This window comes from Plectropomus leopardus, chromosome 17 (genome assembly GCF_008729295.1).
Source record: "Plectropomus leopardus isolate mb chromosome 17, YSFRI_Pleo_2.0, whole genome shotgun sequence".
In the NCBI taxonomy this organism is placed as follows: Eukaryota; Metazoa; Chordata; class Actinopteri; order Perciformes; family Serranidae; genus Plectropomus; species Plectropomus leopardus.
Genome location: NC_056479.1, coordinates 13043264 through 13056996, shown reverse-complemented (window position 1 = coordinate 13056996; position 13733 = coordinate 13043264).

Sequence of the window (13733 nt, the reverse complement as noted above, 5' to 3'; positions counted from 1 at the left end):
TGTGGCCTGTCCTCAGGAATACTCAGCAAAGAAAGCACTTCACAGGAAAACAAGGTCCCCTATTGATCACTATGCCAAATAACTGAATCCTTTCCCAATCAATGCTTATTTCTCAACTTATGGAACCTAATAGAAGACAACGTGAGAGAAAGTCAATCAGGGAGGCGATATATTGCTCGGGGCACATGAATGAGTGTGTGTGTGGTTGTCATGTGGAGAAAATAGAGCTGCAACCTCTCGTTGGTTTGGTTGCCAGTAATTTACCTGTAGTTTAATGGGTAAACATCACATTTGGAAAATTCTGTTTTTTACATTTTATTTTTATTTCTTTTCTTATTATTATCATATTATATATATTAGATATTTTAAAGATTATTTTAGGGGATATCTGCTATTTTATTACATTAGATGCTTTGAGGTAGAAGGTTAATATTATCAATCTACAATAAATTAGGGTTTATAGAAAAAAATATGAGTAATTAGCATATTGGTTATGGTAAATTTTAATGCACCATTTTTTGTCTTTTCTGCATCAATTTGTAGTGCAAATGTCTTTCATCTTGTCAAAGTAAAAGACTTCTCCTCCTTTTTTTTTTAATTAGGTGACACAAATGCACATGTTCTAAATACTGCAGGGGATGTTTCCCCTGCATTCCCCAAAATCTACACCCATGCCAAAATTCACACATTAATTTAACCCAAAAGTCCCCTTTTTTATTTCTAAAATTACACAAGAAAAAAAAAATCCCACCACCACATAATGTGTACCAGTGAGTGAAGGTTGGTTAAAGTGATGGTAATGTAATGGGGCTTCTCACGCAGCGTTACCAGCCCATAGTCACTAAATTCTGCTCATTAAAATGACAAACCCAAACACACAGCTACTCAGGCGTGATCTTCAGCTGTGTATGGCATCTGGCCCTGACGCACCTCCGCCCCCAACTCCCTAGAGCATCACACACACACACACACACACACACACACACACAGACAGTAACCCCAATCAAATTTTAAAACAATCAGCATTCCTTTCATTTCTAATTTAGTCACCTGCCATAGGCTCCTATTAGTGTCCACTATAATACAATATTAGAGGTTTATAAATGAGGATGGTGCCTTCCTCCCCTTCAGTCTGAAGGAGTTTCTACATTTTCCCCAGTCAGCTTCTCACTCCATCCGTCAGCCTCTTCCATCCTGATTATCAGGAGACACCAATTTCAAAGAGACATCTTAATAGTGATGTCAACGTATTAATTAGAAGTGTTAATGAGCTAAAAGCAACCCAAATTAAATTAATGCAGCACTAGACAGAGAGCGAAATTAGCTTCAATTTCTGTAAATGATTCTGAAGTGTGCACAACATATCAGCCTGTCTGAACATTCCCATCCCCCAAAGCTAATCAAGAGCTACATTGCAATTAGCTGCTTAATTAAAGCAACACTCTGCTCGGAAAATCCGGCACAATTAAGTAATGGCTGTTATAGCATGAAGACAGACTGTATTTTTCTTCTGGAGGAGAAAAAAAAAAAGAAAACAACATATTCTATCCCTAATGGCCTGCAGGGGATTGAGCCAGCCAAGATGTGCCAAGATGGAGAGGTTTCTATCTCACGCTTCAATGGGGATCTTTGCTCCAGCTGGAAGCCTTGTGAATCAATGACAGCAAGGCAGATCAAACTGCCGTGCCCAGGGTTGCTAAGACATCTGAATTGGCGCTGACTGGGGTGACTGTGTCCTAATCACCAGTTCTGTTTTAGCAGCTCAATGGCTTCCAGTTGGACAGAGGAGCTACAGACTATTGACACTTTGCACATATTTCAGCAGTGGACCTGTTACTGATCCCTGTGGCTGTGGACATTGTTGTCCTTCATTCCCTGCTGGTGTGGCTGGAATTTACCAGCAGCGAGGGATAAACAGTCTCAGAGCCAGAGGGGAAAGTGTTTGCAGCTTTATATTTACATTTAGTTTAGATATCCATAAATAGGATTCATTTATCACGTAAAAAAGGATGTAAACATATAATAAAACCAAACTGGGTATCTTATTAGAATAACATGGGCCAATTAGAACCTGGAAAAAAAAAAAAACTCTTTATATGGTTTATTGATGACTGATTTGCGGGAGATCTATAAAGAAAAGCAAATACGTAAGTTAATTTGAATATTTTATTTCTTGTAATAAATCAGAAATATACATTCCCAGCAGCTCAGAGAAGGGAGGAAAGTGGTACAGCAAACAGTAGAGGACGTATCATTTAACCAAGTCTCAATTCTGAACCACATACTAACTTATGCAGCTGTCTTACCACAAGTCATAATTTCTTTTATTATATTGTAGCTGTGAGTAGTCCTCCGTTTCCTTTATGCATTGCATTGTGGGACAGCAGTGTTGATTAAAAGCACATTCATAGTAGAAAAAAGACAACATTCAAACTTCAGCCCAACTCTCTTTGTTTTCCACAGAGCCTAGCAACTACCAAAAACACAGGCAGGCCGTTCTCATGCACTGTCTGTACGTAATTCTACGAAATGTAAGGTACCAAAATTTTTACATATCCTTTGTAATCATAAGCCAGTATTTCATCTGTAATCTCTGTATTTGGGAAAGATGTGATCAAATGATCAATGTGTTGAAGGGAGTGAAGAATAAAAACAGAAGTGAGCAGTCCCATAAAGAGGGAGGATGGAGTGGTGGATGGGTCACAAAACACAGAACTTTAGATGTGCCGTCAACATGTTTCTTTTCCTAAACCTAACCTACATAACTTTAGTTAGAAACATCATTCATGGAGCACAAATTTGCAGGATATCGTACGAACCAACTGAGGGTACATTAACAGAGGACACAATGCATTTTGTTTACTGTAGAAACTTGTACTGTCTTCCTGCATTTCCACTGCTGGGGACAATAACTGCAAAGAACTTACATTGATTCTTTTTGGTTTAATGCTGCAGCTTTCAGTAGCTATCTCCAAAGTGCTATGCTCTTCCCTTTTAGTTTGTGCAATGGTTGATACTTCCTTTGTGCTGTAAATCAAGCCTTCGTTTTTCTAGGAGATGGTAGCGGGTGGCAGACAGAATTGCATAGTAAAAGCGAGGCTCATAGGGAACCAATCCAAACTCTGATGGTGTCACATTTCTAAAGCCAGTTCAAAGCGCAATCAGCATAACTTCATAATGATAAGTTAAAGCCAAAAACATATATATTTCCACTTTAATGTGTTAGTGTTTTCTACTTAAGAAAAAAGATGTCATTGGGACACAGCTCATTGTTTCATCAGTGCTGGGGCAGTAGTTTTCTGGGATCTTCTCTGAAACAAAAAGGTGGTTTCCAAATTCTTGTATCTTTTTATTCTACTGAAAAATCTAAGTTCTAAGACTCTCTTAAATGTTGTAATAACTGAACCAACAGAAAGAACAATCTAATTTCTGACTAACAAAAATGCACAGTGCTAAGGTCAAGCTAAGAAGCCCCCTGCTACTCAGTTATTTTCTTTTTTTAAAAGTGCCTGAATGAGTGGTGCGCTGTGATTAACAGCCGTCTCGGAGGTGGAGTCCAGGGACTGTGGTGTAAACGCCATTCTTCAGCAGGTGTAGGCCACAGCAGAGCATATGCCGTCAGGTAACCAGGCTGGTTTGCTCTACAGAGACTCCAATGTGATCGTTTCCCTGGGCCTGCTTCTGCTGGGAACCAGTGTCACTCACAAACACCATCTGCCAGAAAACAGGTCTGCCTGTTTAGAGCATTTATCAGCGGGTCAAGGAGTGGTGCCTTCCTTTAAAAAAGAAAAAAAAAGCCCTGCACACATGCTGAAGAAAACAAAGGGAGGAGGTGCTTTACACTGCTTTTATAGCTCCTAATTTCTTCTTTAGGAATCAGCCATGTAAACATAAAACAGTAAAAGCACCAGGCACAAGAGATGGCTCAGATCCCACAGTGCTCCAGGATACCTTTCCCTTTGCTGAAGAGAGGGGAAAAGACACCTGAAGTGTTTGACGCTAAATTAGCTTTTCAAAGACAATAATTAGACTTCTCCCCCTAAAGGTAAATTACCTGCTAACCAACTGAACTGTGTTCTAATTATAGGATCCTGCCTCTGAGCCATTGCCAAGGATCCTTGTTCCTAGCAAGAAGATGTAAAACACACGAAAAAAAAAAACACGTCAAGGTGGTAAAGCCTACAGAATTTAGAGTGGAAACATGTTCTGTGCTCCCAATGCTCGCTAACACAGAGCTGAAAAACTGACGGATCACTCGCACAACTGCAATAACCTTTAGAGGATTTAAACAAGATAATTTCATAGAGGAACCAGATGGCAGCTATCGTTCCTTATGTGCATTTTGACAGAGGAGGTTGACTGAGCAACACTGGATGGGTGACAACTAGGTACTTATCTGCGCTTTGCATATTTTGCAGTTGATGTCATGACACTGCAAATTGATTTGTAAGACACACAGTCAGTGAAGGGATATTGAATATTTACTCTCGCCATGTAATAAAACCTATCATGTCTGCGGTGGGGAGGGTTTCGTTGGCCTTTGGGTCTAGGTAATTTCTCATTGTTCTGCCCGGGCTGAGTGCAAAGCTTCCCGCAAGGCGGCACTGTGGCTGTGAATCACTGCAAAGCCACAGCGAAGGGCCAACACATTTGAATTCATCACCCGTGCTGATAGCCTGCCACTAATTAATATGTAAATTTAACATTGTTTGTTTGCCGCTGTGTCAAACTTTGATGCGAGGAACGGCTTCCAGGTTAACAGAGATTTAGTTGGAGATTGAGGGCTGGAGACCTGCCACATATCCCAACCAGCAATATTTTATTTAAATACATCGACTAATACTGTATGTCTCCACAGCTTAGAACCTGGGAGACAGGCTAATGATATTTTATTAAGCCAGAGTAATTGAGGATCCCATCAAAATATGTAATTAAACACTTAAGCATAATTATCCAACACAGTAGGAACCCGAATGAATTAATTAAAAAAACGTCAATACATCAATTTATTTGAATTCCTTTGTCCCTTTTCCACTTGTAATAATTAACATTTTAATTGCCTTAATTTGTGATGAGTAAAAGAAACTCACTTGTTATTGGACACCGGCAATAAAGCAAGAAATTTGAGCTCACAGGAATGTGATCGCAGGAAAATGATGATGAATGTTATAGCCACATGCAGCTCATTGCAGCGGAGAGAAGGAAAAACTGTTAAAATCTTTTTTGTGGAGTAAAAGTGGGGGATGTGATGGTGTGTGCATGCATGTGCATGTGCATATGTGTGTGTGTGTGTGTGTGTGTGTGTGTGTGTGTGTGTGTGCGCGCGCGCGCGCGTGTGCATGTGCGTGCATGTGTGTGTTTGTGTGTGTGTGTGTGTGTGTGTGTGTGTGTCTTTGCTTGCTCGCTTGCCTGGGTATATGTTCATTATCAGCAGGCTGCCGGGGTTTGATGCATACCTGGAGAGCAACTTAATATCCTCAGGCCACTACTACATGTCAGGCCATGAGAAAGATACACACACAAGACAGAGGAACATCTCTGGCCCCGGTGGAGCCATTTACCTTTCTCCAAGTAGGTTCAAGATATTAATTAAGATAAATCTACCTCAATTCACACATTCTGCCATCTGCCTATTTATCAGAATTATGTTAATCATTTCTGTAGGGCACAAGAATTATTACCCATTTTGTGCGTAATTCGTATTAACATTCAGAACTAAATGATTTTGCATTCTGCTCCATATGGACTCCTTACACCATGACATCTTTTCAGCGTACAGTAGTAAAATAAGTGACACATTTGTAACACGCACACACACACAGCGCATGACAGTGCCTTCCCTCCAGTGTTCCCACAAACAATATGGAAATGTATCCATTCTAATCATACACAGCCTCTCAGGATTTATTCGTCATGATGCACCTCCTGCGTTTGAACAGCTTTAAACAAAACAATAATCTTATGATGATCCGTTCTGTCTCGGTGGCTGTGATTTGAAGTGGCGGCTTTTTTTTTCTTTTTCTTTTGGCCAATAGATGAGCTGGTTAATTAAACTCTGAGGAGATAATTAAGATGAGACGGCTGCTTGAATCACTCCGGTCATTCTGCCATTATCTGGGGCAGGCCGACAGGTGGCACAGGCCTGCATCAGGTGACAGCTCAGCCAACAGATCACACCATATGATGGTATGAGCAAATTTCATAGCATCCCCTGGTGCAAGAGTTGTTGGACTTGATTTTTTAAGTTTTGAGCTATGTGGATGCTTCTGGCTGATGGCACGTCGGGGTCAGAGTTACAGGGTGGAAGGAGAGGGCCTGAGCTAAAACAGGGCAGATCATACTCCTGCACAAGCCAAGGACTAATGAGGGTGAGGACGGGGCCAGGCGATGCTATGTGATTAAATTTAGATCTAGAGGGAGATCTTGACCCATGGTGGCCTACGTCTAAGTGACATTTACCCAAGAGAAACACACTGCAGCTGAGGCTTATTAACCTTTTATAGATCTAAGCACTGCCGCCTATCTTAATTGGCAATTGGATTATTAAATAGACCAAATTCAGAGTGATTTGATCCAACAAGGTCTACAATGTGGAGGCTATTTTGAAAGGTCTGGTCTGTGACAACGGGCGCATCCGATTCATGTAAGGGGTTCAATCTTCTAAAGCAAAGATTCTCAGTCAATTATAGGATTGCAACCAGTGTTATTGGAGGTAAGTCATTAGGTTAACTGTGAATTACACTGTCAATACTACAGAGCTGGAATCAGTTCCTTGGAAATATGAGTGAGAGCAGAAATTATGTTGTTATGGGCACTGTGTTGACCACTTATACCTGGATCTGCATGAAGTTTTTTTTTTTTCCGTTAGTGCAACAAGATTTAATTCCTCAGTTGTGTTTATTATTCAAACTTCTCCCCATTTAAGACCAATTACAGTGAGTAAATGTAATCAGTTGAATATAATGGATAAAAATATTTCTGTAAATATACTGCCTTTTTTTGCTGAATTGTTTACACGTGTTGTGTACCAATTCAACTTGTCTGGGTATAAATTAAGTTTCCTGCAAGTGCCTATAACTATGCACATGTTTTTTGATACTTTGTTTTACTTTTACTAGTTAACCAGTTAAAAATTAAATGGTAAAGTAACTGTTTAATTAATTAACCAAAGTAATGTAACTTATAACATATGATTACTTTAAAAAAAAATAGAAAAGAATATAACCCTTTTGTAATCACCAAAATTGTGATTAATAATTGTAATTTAGTTACATATGTTTTCAAACAACCTGTGACTGCTCACGATTATTCTGTAATCTAATTCCATGAAACTGAATACGTGTTATTCCAAAACACTGGTAATTACAATGGTGTTTTCCTCAAGTTTTGCAGAGTAAATTCTGTTGACTGCATAGTGTCTGAGCTTACTGAGGTTAGCATTTGCATGTGTTAAGCTTCTGTTGTTACATGATTTTAAGTACATAAATGATTTCAACAACAGTATGCACGTAAGGAAAAACAATTTCTCTGTGGTATAATCACTTTCATTAGGCCAGGGAAATGTTTCAGTATTATGAAGCCTAGGTATCGCGATATGAAACTACATATAATCATAGATTTTGGATATTGTGATATCATAAGTGTTGTCTTCTTGGTTTTCAAGGTTGTATTACTGTAGAGTTATGTAATTTCCTAAACTTACTAGACTTTTTTTGCTTTTACCTACTTAGTCGTTTATCCACATTACTCATGATTATTTATCAAAAATCTCATTGTATAAATATTTTGTGAAAGTACCAATTGAACCAATAGACCCTACAATATTGTCGTAAGATCTATGTTTGATTTTCTCCATATTGCTCAGCCTCGCAATTAAAACAAATGAAGCATCATGGTTTCAGATTTGAAACCGTTTTTATTAATGCATGTTTTATACGTGAACAAATGTACTAAGGATAAATATCACTAGAGGTTGATGAGTTACATTTTTAAAGTCGCCTGCATGTTGTATCATTTGATTCTGTATCAAGTTTTAAGCCTTGCCTTGCAGTACCAATCTTGTTTTTTGATATTCTTAAAGCAGATTTTAACAGCCTGTGAAAAAATGTCATTTTTCAGACTGACCCTGAAAGTTACATGATGTTGCAGGTAGAACTTGATCCCAGTTGCAGCTTAAACATTTTAATCATCAGTTTAACTGTGATTATTCACAGACACAGTTTATTTACTCAGTGAGTCTAATGTAAAATAAAGAAGATGAAGTGGCTGAGCCAAATATCATCAGTACAACAGATTTTCCCAGCTCTTAAACTTGTGTGTGTCCTGTGGTGTTGATGCAGATATTCACTCGGAACAAGACGGCCACTTTTATGGACTTCTTACAGTCAGTTAAGATGACCGACAAGCACTGGGAACATTAGTTCTGTGCCACAAGTCCCATACATCAACTGTCTTGTGACGAGTAAGGGAGAGGATCAACATATTCTAAATGAGTAGACATAATCCCACTGAATGTGGAGTTAAGCCATTTCATAATTAGCAGATTTTCTAATGTATGCCAGGCTTTAATGACCTTTGCAAATGAGAATGGTTGTTTGAATTTCCATCCTTCACATCGTTTTATCCCTGCCATATCTGCCTGATAGAATGAGTGCACCAGTTGATGATATGCATAAGCTTAATGAACAAGTGCACACACTTCTGAATGGAAACTGATGGGCTCAAGCCAGGGAGATTGGAAATGCATTTCCACACCTTGCATATCATCATCGTGCCCATAAGTGGTGTCTCTCTGACCCGTTAACAATGCATTTCAAGCCTTTTCCTTCAATTAGGTACACTTCTCACTCAGATTTCACTCATCAAAATACCATTAGCATACTATAGTATAAAAATATATTAGACTTCTATAGCAACACATCCTTTTAACTATTGGAAATGAAAAAAAAATATTCGTTCAACAGTGCAGATGACAATCAGGAGGAGCAGAGTAGGCTATTGTCTTTGTAGCTAGTTAATATGTTGCTCTCAAGTGCTCCTGTGTAAAATTATAACTGAAAACTCAAATATATCAAGCACATTGAATCACATGACCACAAGTTATGAGAAGTTGCTCACAAAGTCCACAAAGGATGTTCTCCAGCTCTATAAAAACATCTCAACAGAGCCTTTTTAGTATCTTTCAGCTTGTTTTGATTTTTTGCCGACAACTTCACAGTTTTAGTTCATGCTCACAAAGTGTCGTTTTCACAATTATGGCAGAAAATAAGATCCAATAAACTTTCTGCACACAACATTCTCAAAGTAAAGTGCTTTGCAGCTAAATATCCAGATATTTCTGATATTTCAGATAGTGATGGAGACCAAAAACAGAGCTAACAGAGGATTCAATGCCTGTCTTACATCCACCAGAAACACAACTCCTGCTGGATGTGTAAATAGGCAAGTGTTTATTAGTTTTGCATCGCCAGTGCTGAGGAAAGGTCTGGCTGAACCTATCCCAATTCCACACTAAGGGAATAAACACTGGGTTCTGTCTATTTCTTTAAACCAATCACAATCACTTTTGGAGGTGCGAAACCCAAGATCTAGCAATGGTGCCCTTGCAAAACAGTGTCAGAAGGAAACATGAGGTAATTCCATCTGAATTAGGTGGCAATGGCAGGGTTATACGCATAGTCTACTGCTGATGAATCAAACTGTGTACTGAGAAGCTCACCAAAAGGCACACTTAGTTATCACTGCCCCTAAGTGCCCCAAAAATTGGTTATTGCAGGTTTATATATACACTTGGAAATAAATGACCAATGATTCATTATTAGTAGTAGCCATAAATCACACATCCCAGCCTATAACTGTGCGAAGGTAAGGTCAGGACTTTAAGCAGCACAACATTAAGAGGAAGCTACAAAACTTGTGACCACATTACAAAAAATAAATAAATAAATAAATAAATAATAGAGATGAACAGTGGCATTGACCTGTGTTCTGTTGGTGGGGTAGATACCAGAAGTCATTTTAGCTAGCTTCCCAAATGCCTTGCTTACATTACAGGTAGACACAGGCATACCAATTTTAATTAAAAAGAAAAAAGAAACATCAAATCCGAATTAGCTCACAGCAGCAACAGAGTTCCAAATGCTAGTAGTTAGGATTTCATATGTGGCAATAAATGTTATAAAATGTGTGTTGTCCAAACTATGAAATCCTCAGCTATGAACAATGTGTATTTGCCTACTTTTGAGCAGAGCTGGTACTGATTCTTAAGACATCCTGTAACTTGAGCTGAGCTAAGATCACCACTTACCTTGAAACTGAGATATAAAAAGACATAGATAGATTATTATTATTAATTTATTTATTTAATATGGTTAATTAGGAAACAATCCAGTCACAATAAAACATTTCTTAAAGTTAAAGTTCCACAGTCAACAAACCTACCAAGACGCCTATAAGCAGTTTTTTCTGGACAGAAGTTTCAGGATATTTAACTCGCTGGCTATCAAAGTAGAAAGTTTCATTAAATTCTACCACTGATGTATTTAACGTTCCACATAGTCGCGCTGCATAACTCTTCTCTCGTCAGATGCTTGGTAAGAAGCCACGTGGCGGGCTCTGCTAAAAGCCACCAACATTCATCATGGCTTTAATGCTATCAAACTCTAATCTGTCTGGGATTTCATGTGTGTTAACACAGCTACAAATGCAGAGAGCAAACACTCCAACAGCACTACATAAATGTCTCAATATATTAACTAGACAATAAACAACCTATTCAATTCCAGGGATTTGCATGAGAACCGTGAGCATTAGTGAACAGAGACAAGTCTTGTGCCTTTCTGCTTAGGGGAAGGATGGCTTCAAACATGATCCTTTGTCAGACGGGATGGGAGACACAGACGCACAAGCCTCTCGCTTTTGGCAGATCTGGGCTCACAATGCCATAGATTAGTAACAGCCTGACCACAGAGCCGAAATGAGCTAATTGCTTAATTAGCTGACCCAATTCTTTAAGCTTCTTTTAGCATATTAACAAGAGCTATGTAACAAATAGTAGTGTTTCACAGAGGTGGTGTTTGTTTATGGAATTACAATAATGAGGATCAAACACAAAACATACGGTCAATGGCACTGTGCTTCAGAAAATCAAAGTATTATTTGATTTCAGCAACACTGAGGCGCTTTTATTCATGTAAAACCCAAGTCAGCCTTTGTCTTATCCACATGCAAATGATCACGGTGCTTATTTGTCATTGACATCAATTTTACATCTGCAGTCCTTCTAGTTTTGTTGTTGTTGTTTTTTTATTATGTTAACCAATTAAGCTGCTTCAGGGAACAGTTTGACCGCCCTCTCAATATTTCTGGACATTTGAGCAATGAGGGACAAACGAGAGAAGGGAGAAGAAAAAAATCTTATTAGATTGAATGATGATTGAAATGGATTAATTTACATTTTCTGCATGCATACTTTACATACATGATCTTTGCTCAGCACAGGGAGTTCTGGGCAAAAGAGCACTATTTGTATGAGATGAACTCATCTATATGCTAATTCATTGGCATGTAGACCTGCTTCATTTCTTCCATTCAGGACTGTTTACCTATTAGCTCTTATAGATGCAAAGGGAATTGGAATATTAAAACCAAAAAGCTAAGGAATACAGAGCATTAGTAGTACATCACCTGTTATTATATTTATATTAGGGTGGCATTTCTGCCCTTTGTTTAAGCTGAGACCATGTCAACTTCCAAGACAGTTATTACGAATAAAATAAGCTTTCACTTAAGTGAGACTTGTTGCCCCTGACAAAAGTGGGTTTTTAAAAGTCCTTCAAAGGAATAAAACAGGCTACACCCTGCTGAAAACCATATGAGCGCTGCTGATTCAAATGAGGAATGATCTGACGCCCAAAGACAGAAAACAAGTTGGACTGTTTAGCATTTCACAAGTCGATTTCCAGGTTTTAAGGTGCTCTAATGTTCTTTTGTGCATCATTCATAACATTACAGAGCACAAAACCTGACTTAAATATTGCTTCGAAACATCACCATCGCCTTATAAGGAGATGGTTGACGGATCAAGTTACAAGTGATGCCTAAATGCTAATGTAATTTCATATGAACCAGGCTGAAAGAGATGCAATCAACCATCCCTGATTCCGACCACTGTTGTGTTTAAGAGGATGACAACCCCCTTTCTTATTGTCTATGTAATTCACCAAAATTGCCACTTACAGCCGCTAAGAGCAGGACGTTTCATCTCCAAGCTTCCTCTGGTCTTTGCTACTCATCCCATTTCTACTTCCTCCAAAAGTGCCACCACTTCATTAACCTTGCCAGGCATGAGATAAGAGAGGCAGTGCATCAAAGCTGCCTGCCCACAGAGAGAACAGAGCCCTGCGTGTCTCCGCTACACAGCAGCCATCACACACACTGGCAGATACACAGTCCACAAACCATCCAACATGCAGAAAAAGACCTTTTGTGTTCCAAACTGTCATTCAGAAGTGGTTTTTTTTGTGTGTGCAGGACATCATTATGTTTTAAATATAATTCTAAGTAGGGTGAAAACATTTCCTTGTTCTAGAGGTTTTAAGGGTGTTTGATTGGGGAGGAATGCAAAATAATTGGTCCGGGTCAGACTCTTGATTGCCTCAGACTGTGCAGACACTTATTTTTTGGTGTCTCATAGTCATGTAAGAGGAGTTCAGGTGCTGTCATCGCTATGACCCATGCACTTAAAAGCTTGAAAATGAGAAAATTAAAGAAGAAAAGCATCAAAGCCAACTTCAGCGCGATGAGTAACAACTCCTGACTTCCTCAAAGCATGAAAGTAGATGGTAGGAAATGTATTAACTGAGTCACAATATTGTTTTACTTGCACCACATACAAATCTCTCTGGTGCATTTAATCCCTCTACCCACAGTTTCTCAGAAAGGAGGATATAAATTATTTTCCTTTGGTGGAAACTGCAAATCCCTGTCTGGATTCTGTTAAAAGGCTTAAAATGTCACTAAATGCCAAGGCTGAGACTCCTGCTAACACGTAGGTCTTTAAGACAAGATGTTAAAGCGTTGAAAGTTACCTGAAATTGATGAGGTTAATATTCTTATCGCAAACTGAGGCTTCTGTGAGAGTGGATATTGAAAATAGCCAGGTAACCCTTCATATTAGGGGCTATCACAGGGATTAGCAGCATAAACAGCAATTACACATTTAATTGTTTATTGTCAATGGTATTTAGAAAACCTGCCATAGTGCATAAATTAAAAGGGATGTAGAGGGGGGAATTTGCCACAATATAGTATCATCATAAGTGTGTATTTCAGCGAAGAAGACAAGGAAAATGTTCCCAAAATAACAAGTCAAAATGCTGAATGCTGGGCTGTAAATGAGTAATTTACCATGAATATCCGCCCTCTATCCCTTTACGACCATATGAATTTCCGCACCACGTTATACTAGCATGGAAGGGTCTGTCACTGAAATTTGAAATAGAGGACAAAGGGCCACGGAGCAAATAGGTTTTTTTAGACACCATCCTCTGAGTTCTCTGCCAATGTGAATCAGAGGTAAAATACAGTGCATTAAGTCGACCTCTGAGGCAGCACAGAGGAGGGTAGAGTGAGACATTCTGCTATCTATTAAGACTTGCGTTATGTATATATTGTGTTTTGAAGGAATTTTACTGATCCACAAAACCAGCAGGAAAGGATAAGAGTGAGTCCCT